The 25,065-nt window shown below is 32.4% G+C and overlaps 1 protein-coding gene across 1 annotated transcript in view; it reads right to left on the bottom strand.

Annotated features, from left to right (window-relative positions):
• The window catches only part of LOC101899402 (fez family zinc finger protein erm), a 104,948-nt gene that overhangs the window by 3,219 nt on the left and 76,664 nt on the right, over positions 1-25,065 (bottom strand). The gene's annotated exons all lie outside the window — the stretch shown is intronic.

Below are 25,065 nucleotides of genomic sequence, written 5' to 3'. Positions count from 1 at the left end.
TCTATTTTTAGGCATGTAAATTAATAAATAATAGATTTTAAAATGTTTTAATTAAATTAAATTTTATGAGCGAGAAATTGAGACATAAACTTTTAAAATCTCCTGTTATCGGTAAATGTTGTTTTTACGACTATTTTATATTTTTTATTATTATCATTATTATATGTATTTTTTTCCGTATCACTTTTTCTATTATTATTATTATTATTATTATTATTATTATTATTATTATTATTATTATTATTATTATTATTATTATTATTATTATTATTATTATTATTATTATTATTATTATTATTATTATTATTGTTATTATTATTATTATTATTATTATTATTATTATTGTTATTATTATTATTATTATTATTATTATTATTATTATTATTATTATTATTATTATTATTATTATTATTATTATTATTATTATTATTATTATTATTATTATGATTATTATTGTTATTATTATTATTATTATTAGTATTATTATTATTATTATTATTATTATTATTATTATTATTATTATTATTATTATTATTATTATTATTATTATTATTATTATTATTATTATTATAATTATAATTATTACTATTATTATTATTGTTATTATTATTATTATTATTATTATTATTATTATTATTATTATTATTATTATTATTATTATTATTATTATTATTATTATTATTATTATTATTATTATTATTATTATTATTATTATTATATTATTATTATAATAATTATTATTATTATTATTATTATTATTATTATTATTATTATTATTATTATTATTATTGCTATTATTATTCTTATTATTACTCTTATTATTATTATTATTATTATTAATATTATTATTATTATTATTATTATTATTATTATTATTATTATTATTATTATTATTATTATTATTATTATTATTATTATTATTATTATTATTATTATTATTATTATTATTATTATTATTATTATTATTATTATTATTATTATTATTATTATTATTGTTATTGTTATCATTATTATTATTTATTATTTTTTTTTAATTATTTTTTTTATTTTTGGCCTACTTAATAAAATTTCCCCATCAAAGCCATATTTTATGGGAGAAATTAAATTTAGCGATTTTTCGTAAAAAAAATTATCCATATTTCAATACAACCCCTTTAAATTAAATTTAATTTCAGCACCTTTTCAGTAATTGCCTGCCCTTTCCCAAAATTTTATACGACTTTCTTAAATATGTCTTCCTATGAGAGTGAGTAACTTCGTAAATATGTTCTTAAGTATCTTCCAGTAGAAGGTGGTTTGTTGTTTTTACTGCATTGCGCTTATCCTTATTTGATATATGAGAATTGTTTTCCTTTAGATTATCCTTATAAGTATAACAAGCAAACAACCAAACACAATCATGCAGCACCGTGGCAAACATCCATCCACACACACATTGCACGTTACATTATTTTCCACATCACTAAACTAAATAGCTCCTTAAGGGCATACATGAAGCGCTACTGAAGTGAGAGAAGTATTGTGGGAGGAGTAAAGGGCTGACACACAACACTGCAAGAATGTAGACACCGTATGAGGAAAAGACACGCTAGTTTAGCAAATATAAACAAATATTATACGGTAAACATTAGATGAAGGAGGCCTTAGGGTATCCTGCTCCGCTTTTTTTCTTCTTCTTCTTCTTTGATTTTTATAGTTCCCTGCCTAGGATGGCGTTAAGTTTCTATTTAAATCCTAAGAATTTCCGTTGTTAGCATTTGAATATTGTTAGCAATATTCTTAATGTTTTTGTTTGCTGTTGTTCGTCTTGAGCATTCATGGAGGTGTGCATATTTATTTTAATGACTATTTTAACCCTAAGCTTTTTTAAGGTGTAGATTTTGTTTATCCTTGTAAGGCTTATTATGTCTGGATTTTGGCAAAGAAGTATATTTATCTATGGTATGACCGTCATTTACTTGTTGATGTTTGAGGATAGGAAGTTTTTTTTTTTGGAAAGACGTGAAGGATATTATATATGTAAACATTATAAGAATGATTAACTTTCAAAGTATTTAATTGAATTAATAAAAAAAAACTTTAAAAAAAGTCTCCGGCTTTTAAAAATTATTCAAAAACTATTTTATCCTTCCTAAAGGATATTTGAAAAACCGGTATTACAATGTGCTGCTGACTGGGATTTTTTAATATTCAATTGCCCATTGAGATAAACTTTTAGGGATAAAATATATAATCTTTGCATAATTTTGGGCTCGGGTGGTAATGCAAAAAAATGAACAAAAACATGATCGGGAAAATAAAAATCGATTATAAAAAACCGAGTTAAGGATTGTTCCCCAGGTAAAAGACGACATTAACATTTCCTTAGCAAAATTTTAAATATATCAGAAAAAACTTACAGTTTCTGAGGTTTATATTTCACATCGCTCGACCGTACTTCTTCAAAGTTGCAGCAAATCGTAAGTTAACCCACTTTTTTGCAAAAAATGAAAGAGCTTGACTTGTATGACATGACAGCAGTGCCACATGCCACTTTCACGATTTTTCCTGAATTATATGCTTTACCCCCCACCATACAATGTTGGAATGCGATTTTATTCCGTTTTCGAAATATTCGTGGGAGACCCCAAATATTTTAAATATTCCTGATCAGAATAAAAGTATGAGGCGATTTAGCGATATCGATCCTTCCTTCCGTATATCTGTGAAAATCACGAGAGAGTCCACATTATTTATTCTAGAGCTTTGAAATTTGGCTCAAGGGTATATTTTATAGGTACTGAAAATACGCTATATTGGCCCACGTTTAGGTATAGCCCCCATATAACGATTCCTCCCGATTTTCGGTATTTTTGAGCTTTCTGGCAAAACTTCCAAAATAATTAGCTAAAACTTGACAATCTGTGAAAATCACGAGAGAGTCCACATTATTTAATCTAGAGCTTTGAAATTTGGCACAAGGGTATATTTTATAGGTACTGAAAATACGCTATATTGGCCCACGTTTAGGTATAGCCCCCATATAAGGATTCTTCCCGATTTTCGGTATTTTTGAGCTTTCTGGTACAACTTCCAAAATAATTAGCTAAAACTTGACAACTGGGGTTGTCAGTAGGTCTGTTCTCTCCTTGCAAAAAATGTTCGATTCAGGTCCATTATTTGGATGATTTTAGCCAACAGAATTAACTCAAACTTGATATTTGGAGTTCGTAAAGGCACCACTTTCTCAGCAGGATTTTTATTTATATTTGAAATTTCCTTCCAAATGGTTGAGGGTATAAAAAGTTCGACCCGGCCGAACTTAGCCGAACTTGATCAGCATAACTCTAGCTTCCGAATAAATTAAAGTAGGTTGATAAAATTTTACTCAAACATGTGTGTTCCTCTGCAGGAATTTTTTTATTTAAAATGGGCTATATATGTAGGTCGTATACCTGTATACCTCCCCATAATCGTCATTTTGACGATTTTAGCGACATTATTCACCGGAATTATTTCAAATTTCGTATTAAAAGTTCCTAATCAGGTCCAGGTCTTTGTATAGCCCCCATATAACCGTACCTCCCTATATTCGGTGTTTTTTATGATTTTAGCGATATTATTCACCGTATTGTGTAATGTGTACTACAGCATGTCGCAGAAAATTGTCATGCAGGTTCGTGTCCCTATATTCGGGGCTCTTAATCAATTTTTAACAATCGTATTTTCTTACAAATCACACTTCTAACCTATTATATCAACAAATTCTGTTAAAGCTCGATTTGAGACGGTACAAATAATTGATTCCAGGAGAACCTTGTAAGCAGATAGCGGGACACGTGACTGAAGCTAGACACAAAGTCAAATTTATTTCAAGAGCAATTATATAATTGGTATTTTCCCACATAAAAGTAAATTCTTAAAATGAAACTCAAGCTACACCCAAAATGCAGCTAAAAGCAATGCAGGTAAAGCGAAGTTCTTGCAAACCATTTCCCCTCTTTTAAAAACACACACAGTGCAAATCTCGTTCTCTTTTATCTAAGCCATTAATGATATCATCATCATTATTTATAATTTATTGCCTACCCACCCCAACCCATAATCATACAAATGTTGTTTATTGCTTGGATTTTTTTCGTCTTAAGTACCATCCAAAAAAAATATTTTTTCACACATACCATAAGTAAGCATAACAGAAAAAAACGCTATTTCTTTTCTTTTTCTTGAAAACCAAATAAAAAAATTGTCGCCCCTAAGATTTCACACAAAACGAAAAACTTGAGAAGAGAAACACCGGCATGCAAACAGATAAACAACGAAATTTTTGTCGCACTAACTGCATTGCACGCACGATTGATCGCCCACACGCTGGATGGCGTTGTCATTGTCACTGGCTGGATGGCTGACTGACTGGCTGGCTGGCGTATAACGTTATTTCAGTTTACTCTTTTTTATTTTTGCTGCTGCTGATAACACGTAAAGAAAGCAAATTGTTTAACGTTTGTTTAACAATTTGGTACATTTACCGTATGCGCCGGGGCAAAGGCACCTTCACAAATCGAAACCATCTCCGGTATATTTGCAGTGTTTATTAGCTTCTCCTGGTATTTGGCTTACGACAAAGATTGTTGTTTTTATTATTATTATTATTTTTGTGTTATGCACCATGGCTAATTGTGTGTGTGTGTGTTGGTGTGCGGTGCGGTACGAGTACATTGCACACCGAGTGTCATGATGGTTTAGTTAAATGCGCCATCAAGCGGCAGACATTACTTGTGTCAATATTTGAGAACTTATACAGAAATGTGGTATTCTTAAATCTGTTGACGACGTCCAGCCGACGACCATCGTTTTGTACAAGAAAATAATATTGGTTTATTGCCTTGTTTGTTTAACACTTAAAACTGGAGTCATTTCACATTGGGTCGGTCTTCTTATCGGTTTTTTTTTTTTTTTTGCAAAGATGGACTCATCATGGGTGTCACTGGTAGAATTCTGCGGTACTTGTATTAATTAGTGATTTATTTATCAATATACTGGTGGCGAGGGTGTAGGATGGAGGTGGGTTAGCGACATTTCTTTTTTATTTATTTTCGCATTAAACAATATTTTTTTGGCAATGTTTTAACTTGGCAATTTGTTACATGGCCACTTAAACAAGCAAGCAAAATCCTGTCATAAATTATGAGCGGTTCTTTTTCTTCCTTTTTTGTTTCGTTTATTTCGGGGAGTGGATTAATATGAAAAACTCCAGTAATAAGGACCCCCATTTAAATTAAGTACTTCACGACACATTAAATATTATCCACTTAACTTGTCAGAAAGCCAAAAAAAGGGAAACAAAAGTGGCATAAAAGCCAAGAAAAATAAAAAAAAATGTATAGGGAATAAACGGAACAGGGAAAAATATTCATGATGTCTGGGTAAAATTTCTAGCACAATTGTGCAAAACAAAAAATGAAGAACACTAGAGGTGAAATTATTTTTTTTAATTTCACCTCTAGTGTTCTAAAAATACATCAATTGCTATTTATACCTCTCGGAGAACATTGGGTGTGTTAATTCTATGCGAAATTGAAAATCATGAAATCAAGCGACAGGACATCCTGCTTAATTGAAAAGCTAGTGACTGTTTGCAAAGCAAATTTGTTGTTGGTAAACAAACTAAAAATTCTGGTGGTGAGTTTACTGATCGATGGTGAGCTTTATGCACAAGCTATGGCTGTGTGAGAGGTGTGTTGAATTTCACATGGGCGGGGGAATTGGAATGAATTTACCCTAGGATCAAGTATGTCGAATTTGGTGAACATCGGATCAAAATGTAGCTATAGCTACCACATCCATGTTCCAGCCGATTTTATGTTAAAATCGCCCAATAGTCGTAATACACACTCCATAACAATTACATACGGTATAAGTTATTAAAAATTAATAGGAAGAACATATTGTCCAGATCGGTTCAGATTTGAATCTTACGCCCATATATGTATCTTCGTCCGATTTGAAATTTATTGTACACCAAATGTGTAATATCAACCCAAATGAGGTGAACTGTCGGCTATACAACAGAATATCGTCCAAAAGCGAGTATGTCAAACTTATTGAAAATCGGTTCAGATATAGCTATAGCTACCACATATGTGTTTCATCCGATTTGATATTTAAGATCCGCAAAAGCCTTAATATATACTCCATAACATTGATATTTGATGCTAGATATCAGATAACAGCCTAAAAAAATATTTGCTCAAATTTTTTCGAACTCGATTTGGATTTGGATATAGCTTCTTCCATATATATCTTCGTCCGATTTGAAGTTTATTGTACAAGAAATGTGTAACATCAGCTCAAATAGGATGAATTTTGGCACATGCCAAAATTTAGATTAGAATCAAATATTTTAAAATTTGGCGAAAATCGGGTCAGATATAGCTATAAGGCCACTATATGTGTTTTACCCGGTTTGATATTTAAGTCTCCTGAAAACATTAATATAGGTACCCTTCATAAAAATAATATTTGGTACCAGATATCTTATACAGCCAGGAAATATTCTTCCCAAATTGTTTCGAGGTCGGATCATATTTCGGTATAGCAATTACAAATGATGATATTTGGTACGATAGGTCACATACAACCTAATAATACTTATCTGTCAAATTTCATTTAAATCCATTAATAATTCTACTAGATCCGCCCGGTTTTTGTTCTTTCATTACTCCACCTTTTTTAGATGTAATTCGATTTATTTATTTATTTATTTTATTTTTATTTATTTATTTATTATTTTTTTTTTTTTGGAAACTCAAAAATTCCTTTTGTAATTCATAGTATTTCAGTTTTAGTTCGAGAATTTCATTTGTTATTCGTAACATTCCGTTTTCGTTTCGAATTATTTCATTTGAAATTCGAATTTTTTCATTTGAAATTCGATTTTTTTCACCTGACATTCAAATTTGAGAATTATAAATAAAATGATTTTAAATACAAGTGAAACAATTCGAATTTCCAATGGACTAATTCGAATAAAAAAAAATAAAAAAAAATAGAATTACCAATGAAACAATTCGAATTTCAAAGAAATTCAGATGATTAAGCCCATCTCGAAAGAGAAATAAACACATAAATCATAAACCTATGACCTTCGCCTTGACAATGCAAAATTCAAAAGTTCAGCCGTTCCTGGCTGTGGGATTTGAACCGCAGATCTAACATACTGGGTTAGGATTCCTTTCCTATGAAAGTACACATTTTACACTGTTTCCTCCTATCTCAAATATTCAAACCAATTTTACATCAAACTAGTTATTTTTTCACTGGACACATCCTTAAGACCCATTTGGATACATGAATCCTACAGGGTTCTAGTGTTAGCATCGATTGATCTACTGGCTTTATGAAGCTTCAGCATTCCACTAAATGTTCATACCTTATTTATAACTTAAGTTGTTATTATTACAATCATTCGAAGCTGATGTTAAAAAAAAAAAACGTAAAACAATGCATTACAAAAGTTAAGTAAACCCCCAAAGTATGCTATATTTTTTAACATAATTATTTAATTGGCCATGCAACGCACAACCACCCTCCATCAACAATACTTATGACCTTTTGTGAAAAAAATGCATTTTTTTTACATACTGTTTTGTATACATTTAAAAAATATGTATGCAAAAAAAAAAAAAAACAACAATGAAGAGCATGCAATTTTCAGGGTCCTTTATGGCGATTTTCCATTTTTTTCCTTTTTTGGTTTCAACACTTGTCCAATTTTATTCATTGTATTTTTTTTCTTTTTTTTTGCAACATAATTATGAAATATTAACAGCTTTATGGCAACATTGTTGTCGTGGTGCTGTTTCAAGCGGAAAAAAGAGGAAAAATGACGCCATGACAAAAGAAAACAAAGGAAAATCGCTTTACATCATAGCCCCAAAAGGGGGCAAATCTCCGCACATAGCCATAACATAATTATCGTAATTTTTCATAACACAAATGAGTCTGATTTTTTTGCTCCTCCATATATATTTAAGATATTCGTTTTTTTCTGCTCAGGAAATATTTTAATAACCCTCAAAAATGATTTGTGTAATAACATCAACTTGTGATTTATTATTTTATATATATTTTTTTTTCTTTTAGGTGAGTAATTATAAAAATTATAGATATTGTTTGTGGGCGGCGGTTGGCTGATAGAAAGTAAAAGAGTTATCGGAAATTACCATTGAATTTGTTTTTAAATATTCTTTTTTTTTTTGTAAAATTTTAAAATTCCCACCGCGTGATAATAAAAAAAAGTTTTTTAGTAAAAACTAAAATTAAAAATTAACCAAAATTTTTTTGGACTTCGACCTTAAATTCAACAACAAGAGCCCGATTTTTATGATATATAGACTAAAGTATAGCTTAATATCACGTAACATATTGAGCTTTCCATTAGTTTATATATGATAAAAACCGGAATTTGAGGTATTTTATTTTAATTTTGCAATATATATTTTTTTGTTTTATTTTAATTTTTAATTTAAACGGCATTTTTGTTATCTCCCGCTGATAATTTAACTATTACTAATGTTTATTTTTTATTTTTTTTTTTTTTCATTAAAAAAAAAAGAAAAATAAATTTTGAAAAAAACCACTTGGGGGTCTGATCGTTTTTCGTTCGGCCCAAACAAGGCCCTCGTTCCCACAACAAATCACCTTGACCTCCCTACTTTCATATCAATATAGATTAATATTGCATTTTAAACGATAACCTATAATAAATACTTGAACATTTATCATTTTCCAATGCTTGCAAAAACTGACCTTATTTTTAAATAATTTATTGTTATAATTCCATAATTTTTGTTGCATGACTTTGTATTTATGTGGTTATTAACAATTTGTTATCACAACAATTTTATCATTTTCTTGTTTTTTTTTTTAATTACCAAAGAAACGAAAAGTGAAACAACACTCGACCCGAACTCGCTCACACGCTCGCTCACATCGATATGATTAAGTCATAGAAATAACTATATATTTAATGGTTTAATACCCTTTAATGGTGATAATGTAGTACACGCTATAAAATCAGTCAAGTGTTGTTCGTTCGTTAAACAATGGCATTACCAACAATTGACAACGATATGAGAATCGGGGCGCTAACCATTTACCAATTATGTACATACACCAACCAAATAATCATACATCATACACAACGTATTAAATAAAGATGACAGACGACAAGTGGCAAAAGCTTTTAATTTTTTATTTTTTAAATGGCTAATAAAACAATTAATGCGAACAACAGAAGATGGCAAAGAAAAGAGATCCCCACCATTTTTTTTTTAATTTGTAAACTACTTTCAGTGTATGTAAGTATGTATATATGTATGCAGCTACCTATAAAAAGAGTCATTATGAATTGTAGCCTCCTCCCACATAACTGTCATATTCATGATACATTTGTGAGTAATTTTTTAGCAAAGCATAGAATATTCTCAATGTAAAGAAACAAAAACAGTCTTTTATGGCTATGCCATGATAAAATTAAGAATATAAATTAATTTAAAATAAATATATCCATCTCTGCATTTTGTGTAATTTACCTTGTCAAATTTCACTGAATAAAAAAGAGGTTCCCATCTCTGATTTCTGTGTATACAATGGAACGAATAATTTTGAAAAAAATTGTAAGCATATGATTGCATGACTTTACCTTCGTAATTCTACAATGGGCTAAACATTGTCTTAAAGAGAAGAATCCGATGAAATTTCTCTGAGATTTGATCCTTAAACTTAGTGCCAAAAATATTTAAAGTGTGGGCGTGGTGTTACGCCTACTTTTGTTATTTACGAAAATATGTAATTTTATGAGAGAAAAATAGTCACTGGCCGAAATCTATTTATATAGGGCTCATCACTTTTTATTAGGTGAGTAGAATTATTTCCTTTAAGAAATTAGCTTTTTTATTCTCCCTCAGGTAATTCAGTCAAATTCAAGATTAGTAGATTAGAACTTTGAAGGCTTGGTAATAATAAGGGCAATGTGTTTGCGAAGGGTAGCTGAGAATTTCTTCTTTTAGCCAAAAAAAATCATTGCTTGCTTTTAGTATTTTTAGCTATGTTGCTTTTGTTGTTCTGACTGTTTTATACAATCTTCCACTTGCTTTTTTCAAACAGGAATAATACTCTCGAGCTCTCTTATGCACAACAAGGACGTGGAGAGAAAACTTCTTCAGAAACGTGTATTATCCGAGCACTCCTGCTCGCGAGAATTTTTCACTCGCGAGTAAAATCGAGGAAATCTCACCTTTAATAGAAATCTTAAAAATACCCAAACTTATATTGACCTTACGGTCAAAATTCAGTTGATTTTGTTGGAAAAAGAACTGATAGGTAATAAGTGAAAAAACAGCTAAGTTCGGTCGGGCTGAAGTTTTAATATCCTCCATCATTTGGAAGGAACTTGAAAAATTTCAAATAATTCTGAAAAATATCGCTTTAATGAAGACCACAATATGGGGCTACACGAAGACGTAGACCTGCATAGGTAATTTTTTGTCATGGGCTATAGTATAGATTCCAAATTTCAAGTACGAATTGTTTCAAATTCCAGTCTATAATGTCTCTAAAATCATGAAAATTCCGGATATTGGGAGATACCGTTATATAGGGGCCATATGAAGACATGGACCTACATAAGCAATTTTCTGTCATAGGTTGTAGTACCCATTACGAACTTCAAATACGAGATTTGAAACAATTCCAGTGAATAATATCGCAAACATAATCAAAATACCGAATATCGGGAGGTACTGTTATATGAGGTATATGTGAAAACGTGGACCTGCATACGAAATTTTTAGACATAGGTTGTAGTACCCAATACGAACTTCAAATACAAAATTTGAAACATTTTCGTTAAAAGTGTGACATAAATTATTAAAATTCCGAATATCGGAAGGTATCGTTATATGGGGGCTATACGAAAAAGTGTCTCATTTACGAACTTAACTTGCCTACTTACAAAAAAAAAATACACGTATTCAAAATTTTAGGCTTCTATCTCAATTCGTTCAAAAGATTACAACAGATTTTACTCATGGCTAATGCCATGAGTATTTTGAGGAGTTACAGGCGGAATGTATTTTGGGACACAACCTTTCAAATAGCAAATATCTGCTGGTATCTTTGCAAGGAAATATAGGTATGTTTCGAATACTGGAACCTTATTTGTAAAATTACAGCAGTTCTTATTGGAAATGTTAGCTTGTTGGTAATGCAGGGGGTATGAAGTTATCATTATTTTTGGGATGCTGCTAATGCAGAGGGTATGTGGTTTACATTAAGCGTAAAGCTGAAACTAGGCGTTACTGATGAAATATGACAATTAGTACTATACTTTTCTTCGTGTGTTGAAGAGTATACATAAATTTTGAAATTATTAATAATTATTAATAACAAAATACCATATACCAATTTTTCCCTACATTATTCCCATGAAATTGCTATTTCATTGCGCCGAAATGTAAACATTTCTACACATTATTTATTATTCAATACGGTGAGCTCTCATAAAAAACAAGAACAACAACAAAAAGACGCATGGGCCCACAAACGAACTACCAACCAACCAATCAGCGTTTAGCATTTCATTATTATTTTTTGTTTATTGTGGATGTTGTTGGCTTTCATTCGTTCGCCGTTGTTTTTTCTTTTGTTTTTCTTCTTATACACTACAACAGCAGCAGCAGCAGCTTTAGATGTAGCAACAACAATAATAATAATGATATTGGCACACACAATACAACATACAACACGCCCTAACTGACGGACGACATACATACATTGTACAATTCCAATGAAAATCCATAAAAAAACATTTGAGAGTGCTAGTGTGTGTGTGTGTGTGATGGAGGCAATTGCTCCCAACACTCTCGCTAAAATGCGGGGGTGGGTAGGTGTTAACCGCATGATCCCACAAATCAGCTTTCTTCACATTGTTTATTTTGAAAAGCTTTTTGTTTATTGTTCGGTTGCTGTTGTTGTCGCCAAAACGTTTACAGTTCTTGTGTCTTTGTTCAATTGTATTAAACAAAAAAACATATCGTGTTGTTCTTTGCCATTGTGGATAAATGTGGTGCGATTATTTGGCGCCTATTATTAAAGTTCCTAACTCACCTCAATTGCCACTTGAAATGATTGTTTGGCCGGCATTGTTTGCAGTCGTTGTCGCTGACGCCAACACCACCACCACCACAGCCGCAATTGCCAGTTTGCTTTGTTGTCATTCAATTGAGAAAAAATTCTACTTGGAAATTAACTGTTATTAACATCTAACCTTTTGTGACCCGATTTGCGAGCCTGTGTGTGTGCTAAGTCAATTGTGGTAGGTGAGTTAGCTTAATAGATTGTTCTAATGTCTAATGTGGTTAAAAAACACACACACACAACTTGTTTAGAAAAAACCTAATATTATTTAATAATATCATTTTTTAGCTTGAAGCTTTATTGCAATTTTTTCAAAAAAGGTACAGATTTAGGTACAAAGTATGATGTGACTCTGTAATCAGCAGCAAAACGCAGATGCAAATTATTGGTAATAATGGATAACAAGAGAGCAAAAATGCCTCTTCCGAAAACACACAAAGGAGAAATGTTAAGATGTCCTGGTGTTAAATTAAGATACAGAAATTTCGAGAGAATACTAAAGTTTTGGAAGCAGCTCTTTTAGAAGCTAGTGGTACAATGGCTGGATGTGTAATGCTGAAATTTAATACCAATTGAACTAAAAATAGACTAGCTGTTTTCTTGAACATATTTATTGAGTCTTGAAAGCAGTTTCGTAAGTACTTACGATGATATGTCGTGTTAAAATACGATATTGGGATGCTTTCTTTGTAAGTACTTCTCTGATGCCAACATATACTTAAGAAACCCATTATTTAGTAATGGCAAATTCAACCCCTACAATTGCCGGAAAAAAATAAACTGTGTGGAAATTAAACACAAATTCAACTCTAGTAGCAATTAGGTAAGTACTTACATTCTGTGATATGGCCATGTAAAAAAAAGATTGGTAGTCGGTTGTATAGGTAGTAAGTAATGCCAATAATACTTAACAAGTCCATCAAATGGTAATAAGATTCATGAGGGGAGAGAATACCGGATAACAAAACCAAAAAATGAAGAGTGTTGCGGTGAAATGCGCCTGTAAGAATGTTGTCTATATGGGTCCACGATATCGTATATGCCCCATATAACGGCACCTCCCGATATTCGGTATTTTGATGATTGTAGCCTAAATTTTCAAATGGAATTGTCTGAAAATTTCCACAAACCGTTCCTTCTTAGAGGTGTGCCCCTGGAAGAGAATTGTCTATATAGGTCCACGATATCGTATATTCCCCATATAGCGGTACCTCCCAATATTCGGTATTTTGATGATTGTAGCCTAAATTTTCAATGGAATTGTCTGACAATACACACCAGGAATTGGTTCTGAGTACTTCATCCCCTGGAGAAAATTGTCTATATATGTCCACGATATCGTATGTCCACCATATAACGGTACATCCCGAAATTCGGTATTTTTCTAATTTTAGCGACATTTTTGACCGGAATTGTTTCAAATATCGTATTTAAAGTTTGAAGCTCGTAATGAGTACTTCAACCTATACCAGAAAATTACCTATGGAGGTCCACGTCTTCGTATAGCCAACATATAACGGCGCCTGCCTTTATCCGATATTTTGATGATAATAGCAACATTATTCACCGGAATTGTTTCAAATTTCGTATTTGAAGTGCCGAATCGATACTACAGCCCAGCCGAACTTAGCTGCTTTTTTTACTTGTTACTTATTTGAGGAATATACCAGGAGTGGATTGATTGTTTCCATCTTTGAACATAATCTAAATGTGATAAAAAACATATTAAGATGTTCCAATTTGAGATGGAGGAACACGACTGAATCAACTCCAAATATCCTGGAAAGGATTACAGTATTCATGCCATGGAATCCTATTCTATGAGAAATTGGTTTGAAAACTATTTTCTCTATGAAAATATTCATGTGACAAATTTTTTTGCCAGATGATATTATTTTTCCTCAGACAATATTTTTTCGCAAACAATTCCAAATAATTACCTTAAATATGCTATAAGCCCCTCATTTAGCCGTAATGACTTAATATTTGCTCATGACCTTAAATTAATTTCTTTAAAGTCCCTTTAAACAAAATCATTTATCTTTCAGCGCGATGTTTAAAAAATAAAAAAAACTAAATTTCATTTTCAATTAACGGCAACTAAACAAGCCGCATATATGAACTACCACCGCCGAAAAGCACCTGTTTCCCAGCTCTTGATGTGTAAAGAAACAGGACAAAAAATTGCCAATACATTTATAATACGCAATCAAAATTAATGCGAAGGGACAAAAAGGACAGCGAAAAAGAGGTGCCCAACAACGTTGTCATAAAAATGTAATAATTTCCAGGTCTTCATAATGATGCAAATCATAATGATGATAATAATGATGGTGTTGTGTGCAGCAAAACATGAAGTTATTTCGTTTGCATATACAACAAAAACAACAACAACTAATAACCCAACAACCAACCAAGCGGTGAGATAGATATTCAACCGATCAGCCTGGCCGACAAACAAATGTTGTCAAACTACTGCATACCAAACTACCATTTATGTGGGGGATAATAACAATATCTTAAAGTTAATCAAGAGGTCTCCTTGCACCAACTTTTACTTCTGGATACCCTAAGCAACAATAAACAACAACACCAACAACTACCATCAAGGATTTAAAGTTAGCAGCTATCAAGATGCAAAATGGAGGAGAGGAAAAATATCCAGTAGGGAAGCTTCTTGGCATTGGGTGTGAGTCAGTCATTCCGAATGCTTGGTCTTTTTTATAAAGAGGTGTCTGCATTTTTATTGCCACAGCATTCAAGCGCCTGCGCCTGCGCATGGACTGCAGTAAGCAAATCCCCAAATGGCATACAATATGCCGCTGCTTAATAAGTAAAGTGGTTTAAATATTCGATCCTGTTTAAAGTTATTTAATTTTCAATTTTTTTCTCTTGGCTTCTTGTTACTTTTGCTGCAGAACAAAAGCCCATGGCCCTACCACTGCCAATGTTTCCCAGCCACCATCATCATCATCGTCATCGGCATTGCCATACAATTCCTTGTGGCCGGACTTTTTAATTTAAACTAAAGTAGTGGTATTGTTAATAATTATGGCTTTAAAAGGTAAATATACTACTGTAAGATATAGACGAAGACAAAATAGCCAACGGTTGGCCACAATATTAACAAGAACAACAACAACAACGACATTGGAAAAGAGTTGGAACGGATGCTTGCCTGTGATCTCTCCCCTATAATTTTTTTTCTCTTCCACCGGCAACAACAGCACCAGCACCAATGACGACAGGATCAGTGTTTTGAAGATAGTTTTGTTAACTCCGCCAGGTTGTAACTTAAGCTATTTTATGTTCAGACCAATGGGTTTGTTGTTTTTGATGTTGTTGTTGTTGGTGTTACTGAATCATTTCTGCTGGCGTTGGCGGTTACTGCCAGAGCCTTCTCTCTGCTCTGGCCAAAATAGTTATATTTTTCTGCAGTAAATTGTTGGTGATCACGCGATGCTTTGCCAACAATTGCTACTGTTTTGTTGTTTTGTACTGGCCAATTTCAATGCAACCGGCCAGCCAGCTAGTTATGTCCGCAAGTGCGTTTGTCTGTCCACATTTTTGTTTTTTGCATTTTGTTTCATTACAACAAGTGTCCGTTTGTTGTAATTTTTGTTACCAAAAGGAAAAAAAAAACAAAGCTACTAAAATTATTTTGCAAACGGACGGAAGTTTAAGAAACTGTAACAACACAACAATTATTCAATCATTGAGCTGGCTGGCTAGCTGGGTTTGAGTCATACACAGGAAAAAAGAAAAAAAACAAGTTAAAAAGTATCACTTGCTATACCCTTAGTATAGGGCTAGGCCTTTATTTGCCTGTGTGTATTGAACTCCCCTCAGTTTATATGTAATATATGATTTTTGAAAATTTTTACCCTTTACCAGGGAGGTACCAGAAGAAGTGGACAAATTTATTCCATTTTTAGACTACATAAAATATGAGCATAAATATTACCAAATTTAGGAAAATTGAGAAAAAGTGTAGTAAGTTTGATTCGAACATTTTACAACACTGTACAACCCAAAACAAGCCGAGATAAAAAAGAAGACACGTGTATCTGCGTTTTGAAAGTTTATATCGCATTAAGCTAAATTGAAGGGGGGCTTCCCCTCTCTACCCATTATTTTTGGAAAATTTCGGATTAAGATTCCTCGGAATCAGAGCATTTTAGGTATATACTGTCTTCGGCAATATTTCAAAGCAAAGTAGGAGCAGTATTTTGGTTGAAAATGTTAACTATCAAGTGAGACAATAAAGGGGTCGGTTTGGTTCTTTTTTAAAGTATCGTTAAAAATGACCTTTAAACGGGATCGTAACAAGTCAAAATATTCTGCAATTATTTGTCATAAAATTCTACTAGAGGTTCTAGAAGATTTCAAAAGTCCACATTTTACCTAAACTCCAAAAAACACATTTTAGGTTTACAGACGTACATTTTATGAGTTGTTGCAAAAATCACCAACAAAGCATCATTTTAGAAAGCTGACGTTAAAGACAGAAATATTCTTCATAAAATTTCACTATAAGTTGTCCCAGAAAAGAAATCTCTAATTCTGTTATATATCAAAAAAATATGTGCATCAATTTTCCATAAAAAAAGAATTCCCTAATTTTTGTCAATTTTTTCTTTGACTTTTTTCGACTTGACGCCTGAATGTAGCACTAGATTTAATTTTAGGCAGAAGGTGTCAATGGAAGACATATTCTGCACAAAATTTCACTATAAATCTCAGAATAATCTATATATATAGATACAATAGTTTCTATGAAAATTACATTCGAATGTATATACCACATGTGAAAATAATGTCGTTGCTTTTTATACTCTTAATTTAACACGTTTCCAATTTATGTCAAAATCTCTCTTTATAGTTCATTTTTTGGGTAAAGAATCAAAGGAAGTATTATTCCAGATCACATTTCGTTGTGCGCCTCCGAACAAAAGAAATGTGTATATTCAGTATATACCATGAAAAAATACCATATATTTATGTTAATAAAAACCGAGTTTATTTCTGAAAAAAACTGGAATTTTTCCCATTTCGCTGTAAATTGCAAAACATAATTTTATAGAGATCTTTGGAATATATCCATCTTTTGGAATAGTAACTCAGACTTCACATTTTGGGGTTTTGAGCTCTTTTTATGTAGTAACGCTATGCTGTTTCCAAGACCACAGCACTTTTTGTGTTATTAGTTGTAATTACACAGTTAATATTTTATTCCGAATTCGGTCCGCATCTACGCAAACATTTCCCATTCTAATTCCGTATTCCTTTCATTCCGGTACAAAAGACATGGTCACAGAAATTTAAAAGTTCTTCTAAGAAATTTTAAAATATATATATTAGCGTTTCCAGGAGATCTCGCTCTGAATTTGAAATAAAGTTCCTTGAAATCAGTTTTTTTTAATTAGAAAATCGCTCCTATTTTTGGAAGAAATTTAGAAAAATCTGCAAATTTCTAAACAAATAATTAGAAATCTCCAAAAAAAAAAAATCAAAAATCAGGGCCCACAGGAAGAAATTGTTAGCTGGGTTGCGATTAGCTTTTTTTAAGATTTAGTGAAGTAAGTAACGCATGTAAGTAGACCATGTGTGACAATTAGCAAAAAAATTAATTAATTATTAATTATTAAAAATTAAAAAAAAGACTCGAACTAGTGAACTGTAGGCCGAATTTCAAAAATCATTTAAAATATTGCCCCGAGATTGAATTTAAGTACAATTCTCTTTCAAGCTATGGGTTATGGTTCTTCAAAGAAATTGCAATAGCAAACATTTCCAAATGCTCAAAAAAAGTTTCTAATTGTAAAATGAAGAGCATTTAATAAAGTCAATATTTCTCCCAGTGCATTGCTGGCACACTATTATAAACTGTTGATCTTTGCCACCTCTGCCACCGACCACAAATGTGTTGCATTATGTTTACCACCTTATTGCTCCCATTTTGTGTTGTTGTTGTTGTCGTAGTTTTTTCTTTATTTGCCATATGCATTATCTTGACCAATATATGAGAGCAGGCAGGCAGTTGTCGTCGTCACCGTCGCCGCCACCGACGTCTGCAACAATTGCCGGTAAAATACAATTTCCAGTGTATGTCTAAAAGGTGTACAATTGAAAAAATAATTACATTTGACTAAGAAATGATTATGGCCACAAATTGTAGCAGAAATGTATGCATGGATGTAAGTATGTATGTATGTATGTATGTATGTTGCCAGCAAGTCGATGATCAAAAGGAGCAACACAAAAGGAATGTGTTTGCAATAGCAGCAGTTGCGACAACAACAAAAACAACAACATACAGCAAACATAAATGTGTTACATGATTACCACAAACAGAGCAACAAGTGTTTGCTTTCTGTTGTTCTGTCATTGTTTATGGTCATCGTGTTGTTTTGCAGTGTTTTTATTTTGTTTCTTTTCCATTACACACAACAATAACAACAATTTTAAGTAGCGGCTTAAAAAAATGGAAATTTTAAATAATTGCCAAGGTAAAACATTTGAAGATACCAAAATTACACATAAACATAATTCATATTTCAAATTAATTTATTTCGAATTATAATTAAAAAATAATTTAAAATTAGTCAAATTAAATTTTTAATTCGAATAAACAAATTATGTTTCTTTTTTTTTTTTCTTTTTGGTGAAATTCTGAAGAGTTTATACTCACTGAAATTTGAAAATTTTTTGAATATGGCTATCGATATGTAATTGTTTTAAACTGAAGTTTGATGATATTATTTTTTAAAAACGATTTTAGGGATCGGATTGTTTTTTCAACATTTTGCCAGGTGCAATAAAGAGTGGCTTTTTAAAGTATTCTGTTTCTTTCAGCTACAGTTCATAGGATTTTCGTAGTATCCGAAAAGTATGCAACGATGAACGAGTTTTTATCAGACCTCCAAATTAATGCGAGAGCACAGCTGGGAGTAAAAAAAATTGAGAATACTTTTCGATTTCGCTCGAGAGAGCATGCTTTGCTCGTTTCAGAGTGTAAGTAAAATCCGCTTGATATCGTGCCGAGCACTTTTTTAGTTTTTGCCTTGTCGTTGTTGTTTTTGTATGTATGTGTATTTTTTTTCAAATCATATCTTCAAACGAAAACAAAAACAACTATGTTGAAGAGCATTATCGCCAATCTGTTGTAATATAATACGAATGGTTTTGTTGCTTTTGTACACAATATCCACCTGTCCTTTCCAGACAAAATCATTTTCCCACTCTCTTTCAGTTTTCGGACAAACTCTTACTCTATTTGGAGCCGTTCGATTTCCACTCAAAATTTTCAAACAGGAGTAACTCAATAGTGCTCCTACATAAAATAAAACCATGAAGAGTAAATTCCGTATAAATCTCCCACTCTTCGGGCACTCCCTCTCACGAGCAAGTTTCAGTCCCGTCGGAAAACGAGTAAAACTATGCTCAAAACTCGTGATTAAAACTGCTCATTAAAAATCTAAAATCGAAATCGACTTTGGTTGGAAATATAAAACCTCGAATTTTACTATAAACGACCACTCTTCGAGCACTCCCTCTCACGAGTAAGCTTCATTTCTAACAAGAATATCTGTGATCTTTTTTGGTAACATTTTCCGAACAATTTTTATCACTCAGTGGTTACCGTGTTTGTCATTGTGACGTCCTTAATCGCTATCTCCCACTCACTCGTATTTATACTTATTGGTCTCTTTGTTGTTTACATGCATTGGTTTGATGTTCGTTGCCGAATGGACGTGTTTGCCATTTCTTTGTAATATGGTAAAACATTCAGGATTAAAATTTTAGATTTTTCCTCGTATCGACGAGGACCGAATAACTACGATCAAGTCAATCAGTTCAGTATTGAATCGAGATTTGTAAACGTCGATTGGCAAAAAACACCAATCCAAACAAGGAGGGTATATCAACTTTGTTATTTCGTTTTTAACTCCTCGAAATAATCATATGTCGGACCCAACTAAGTTAATATATTCTTGATCAGCGTAAAATTCTAAGTCGATTTATCAGTGTCCGTCTGTCTGTCTATATGTCCGTTTATCAGTTGTAATCATCTTTCGAACGAATTGAGATTTTGCACACGTGTAGCCAGGTACAGCTCGCAAATGGGTTCATAATGGGACTGTACCTTTCGATATTCGGGATTTTTATGGTATTAGAGACAGTACACACCGGAATTGTTTCAAATTTCGTATCTTAAGGTCTTAATGGGTACTACAGCATAAAATGCAAAAAATGCGTATGGTGGACGACATCTTCGTATAGCCCCCATATAACGATACCTCCCAGGCATTATTCTCTGGAATTGTTTCAAATTTCGTATTTGAAGTTCGTAATGGATAATAAAGCATGTTGTAAAAAATGCGTATGTAGGTCCACGTCTTCGTATAGCCCCCATATAACGTTATTCGATATTTTGATGATTTTAGCAAAATTATTCACCTGAAGTATTTGAAATTTTATATTTGAAGTTCGTAATCGGTACTACAGCCCATGGCTGAAAATTACTTATGGCGGTCCACATCTTCGTCTCCCATATAACGGCTTCATTTTAGCAATATTTTTGAGGTTTTTTTTAAGTTTACAATTTTCTTTCTAAATATTGAATGGTATTAAAGTTTCGGTCCGAAATTAGCAGTTTTTTTTTTTTTTTTTTTGATGGACTTTTAAATGAAATAATTCAAATTTTAAATGGAATGTTCTTAAAAAATGGTTCTTAGTTATTTCGAGCATCGAGTAATCGGTTTCTCGATATCGCTGCTTTTTCATATTTATTTCAGGGCAAATTTAAAGATTGCGACTTTTATTTAAAAAGGAAGTGATTAAAAATTTCTAATAGAAAATTTTTAATGGATCCTTTTTAATATTTTCTAAAAATATATTAAAAGGAAGTGATTAAAAATTGCTAATAGACCCATAGCCGTGGACCCTTTTTAAGTATTTTCCAAAATTATATTGGGACTGGCCTTGGCAAATGTAGTCCCAGATTTAGTACCATTACATAACATGTCTCTCCCATATGAAAGGTTATATGTGAGACACAATTAACTCATTATTAATTTTTTTTATTAAAAAAATATTATTTATTTTATTATTTCTTTATTATTATTACTTTTTTATTATTATTCCTTTATATCAAAAAATAAAAATGAACTTTCTTTATTTAAAGTAAAAGCAGGTGAAATTATGTTTTTTTCGCAACTTGACGAAACAGAAGTTTAACCCCCTCGGCAATTTTGCGAAAGTAACAATAACTTGCTACAACAAAAAAAAAAAATATGAACAATTACTCAGCAAGTTCATATTGTTGATTATATGAAGCCCTTTATGTTTTATCCATTAAAATTTCTACCACCAAAACAGAAGATGGGGAGAGCATTGCATTTTGTTGTTGTTGTTGTTTTGTTTTATGAATTTACAAAATGCAATTTAGATTAAATGATTTAGATAAATTCTGGCAGTTTTTTGGCAGTCAAAAATTAAAAATGAAACAAAATGAAAGACGGCGACAGCCCAACAAACACACACACACACACACACGCAGAGTGCAAAAAGATATTCCGAGTATGATATGCGGTGCGCATATCCATCCATTCCTCCCTCAGCCAAGGCGAGGTGCATACTAATAAAAAAAAACAACAAACGTGAATACTACTGCCAAAAGGAATTCAAATAAACTTGTTTTACAACGAAATGAAACATTTGACGTCAAAGAAAACAAAATTTCTAAAGCCTCAGACTATTTGTAAAGAAATTCTGTAATATGCTGAGGCTGGCACTTTTTTTGTGTTAAGGATGTTGGGGCGGCTGCTAGCATTGATTTGATGTTGGCGGCGTTGGCGGCCACTGGCTGCTGTTGCTGGTCAACCCGGCTGGCTGCATTTTTGCCTTTTGCCATACATCATTGGTCTTGGCCGATTGTTATCGTGATAAGAAAAAAATGTTATTTTTGGCTATATGTTTTATAGCCCAGAAAAATCAGGCCAATTTTTGGTGGCGTTCATTATGTGCAGTTGTAACAACAATTTGTTGTAGGTGCTCAGAACAACATGCCATCAACCAGGGCAATAATACCGAAAATGAAGGAAAGTTTTGGTTTGAGGGGCGGAACGTGGCGAGGGTATTGGTGGCAAAACATTTAGCAACTGTAATGTGTGGATGGATGATGGTAATCTTTATTTTGTGAAAGATTTGTAATTTTCTTGATTGAAACCAGCTGTTGTTGTTCTGTGGTTTTGCTAGACAGCCAGCCAGCCAGTCAGCTAGCCACCCTGCCATAAAACCCAAATTTCTAAGCAAATAAAAATCCATCTTTATGCCATAAGAAAAACAAAATTATTAAATTATTTGACTTTTGTTGGTCGATGTGGGCACTGTTATAAACGTCTGTACCTGATGGTGCTGCACAGGTAATAGTGTCAATGTTGCAACAATTATTTGCGGTTGATTGGCTCGAAAGGTAGTAAAACTTACAAGAAAAAAGCACACACACAATGCGAAAAAACGCCATGCAATCACTTTATGAAAATAGTTTCTCATGGACTCACAACAGCCCAGAGATATGGAGAGGGGACACCAATAAAGGATGTGGTTATTAACCACAAACGTCCCCATAAAAAAACCAGAATGTGTTGAAAAATTTGAATAAAAACCCCAACGCCACTTTAGCCCATTGCCGTTTGGCTTTAAAACTTTGAAATTACAATGGCATTTGGAAGCTCAACAAACCGCACAGCCTTTCGTCTCGACTGTGTTGTTTTGTGGAGAACGGACCACATGATATCCTGTTGTGTTGTTAGTTGGTTTCTTCTGCGTCTGCTTTTTCATCCTCGTCGATGTTGTTATTCGCTTGCATGTTTACTTAGCACACCCGCATTTATTTAACACCATAATGTGGGAACTCCAAGGCAAAGCGGGTGGACACCAGCCAACATTGTCTGGAAATCCACAAAAATTTACACGCTGGTGTAAATTACATTGGCAAACAATATTTGATGATTTGCACATGTGCAGCTCTTCCCAAAGAGAAAGGTTAACACGCACGCACTTGCTGTGGCTGTGGTGGGCAGCACTCCAGCCGGCCAGTGCTAAATATTTAGATAGTTAAAATTAGCTCTACTTCGATATTCTTGGTTTGCTTTTTTTGAGTTTTTTGGTTGCTGCTAGAGCTGAAAGATGTTATTTTTAGCGGTTTAAATAAATAAACAATAATGTTGTTGTCATTTGCTGTTAGCGGGGCAAAGCAGAATATGTGTGGAGAACTGTGCAAAACTGAGTTGGGGCAAGGATTTTATACCTGAAAAAAATAGTTCGGTTCGCGATTTGCCCAAATGCCTGTGTTATTTTAGACCAGGATAGCTTAAAGAGAGAACAGACGAAGGAAAGTATTCATGAGAATGTGTGAGTGAGTTGTAAGGTCATTCAAAATTTGAAAAGATTCAAAATTAGAAAAAATAGTTATTTAACATTTTGACCCGTTATGGGGGAGGTACCAGAAGGGGTGGTCCTATATATTCCGTCTTCACACCAGATCTTACTTAAATTTAAATATTGGGATATTGGGACATTTAGAAGAGGATGCTCTACTCGCATTTTAAGATCGTTTAGGTTATTTCAAATTTGAAGCTTTGTGGGGGAGGTACCAGAAGGAATGGACCGATATATCCCATCTTCAAACCAGATCTTGCGCTGGTAAATATATTAAAATGTGTGTGTGATTTGAAGACAATTGGACTCGCATCTCATTTTATATTGGTTATTTAAGAGTCATTCAAAATGTTGACCCGTTGGGGGAAGGTACCAGAAAAAGTGTATCGATATATTCCATCTTCACACCAGATCTTGCGCTGGTAAAAATATTAGAATTTATGTAATTTTAAGACAATTAGATTCTCATTTCACATTATATAAGCCAGAACTGACAAAAATATTAGGATTTACATTGTTGACGGAAAATCGGATGATCCTTTCTCATTCTAATAAGAAAAATATTTTCTATTAAAACGTTTTCTATTAAAACGTTTTCTGTGGGAGGTACCAGAAGAAGTGGTCCGATGTTACCCATCTCCGAACTCGATCTAAGTTGGACAATAATATTACGATGTACCAAATTGGACGGACGGATACCTCAAGATCGACTCCAAATGTCCTGAAGCAGATTTGGTCCAACGAGATCTTGACTGAGGGCATAAAAATCAAAATATTTATTCTCTTCTTCTGTAACATGTTCTCAATAATCAATGGAATTCTCATACCTTAACCATGGTACTCTTTAAAACTTTTGGTAAAATAAGAAAAACCCTAAGCCATTATAACCGATCAAAATCACTTAAAAACTCATTTAAGTCAAGGTGTTGTGCTTAACATAAAACGAAGAACAACAACAACAAACACTTTTTAATATTGATTAAAATAAACTAATCGTAAATGATATCTACCATCATACAACACATGAGCAACATTTAAGATAATGGATACCCGCTGAAATTTAATACCATGATTGCCGCCGCCGCCGCTTCAAACCAACTTCGAGCCAAGCAACATCAAACACAAAAAAGAAACTTAGATCAAGGAATTTCAAAGTAATACAGCGCACACTTATGCCTGCAAGTCATATTAGACAAGTTAGCGATATTTGTTAAAAAAAATTATCTTGAAATTCCAAAAAAAAAAACAGAACTTTTAACATTTTTTCCCAACACAAAATTTATTTAATTTTTCCATTCAGAAATTTGATACTGGTGTTAATAAATTTAGCTATCTGTGATAAAAGTTGATCGAAAACAAAGCTTAGTAATTTATTAATTAATTTATTAATAACGCTGGTGATTGCTATTGGAAAATGAATGCTTGAAGATCGTTATGTTT

Source organism: Musca domestica, unplaced genomic scaffold, assembly GCF_030504385.1.
Source record: "Musca domestica strain aabys unplaced genomic scaffold, Musca_domestica.polishedcontigs.V.1.1 118, whole genome shotgun sequence".
Taxonomy (NCBI): domain Eukaryota; kingdom Metazoa; phylum Arthropoda; class Insecta; order Diptera; family Muscidae; genus Musca; species Musca domestica.
The sequence above is the reverse complement of the archived record's forward strand: the minus strand, read 5'-3'. Positions and strand labels throughout refer to the sequence as shown.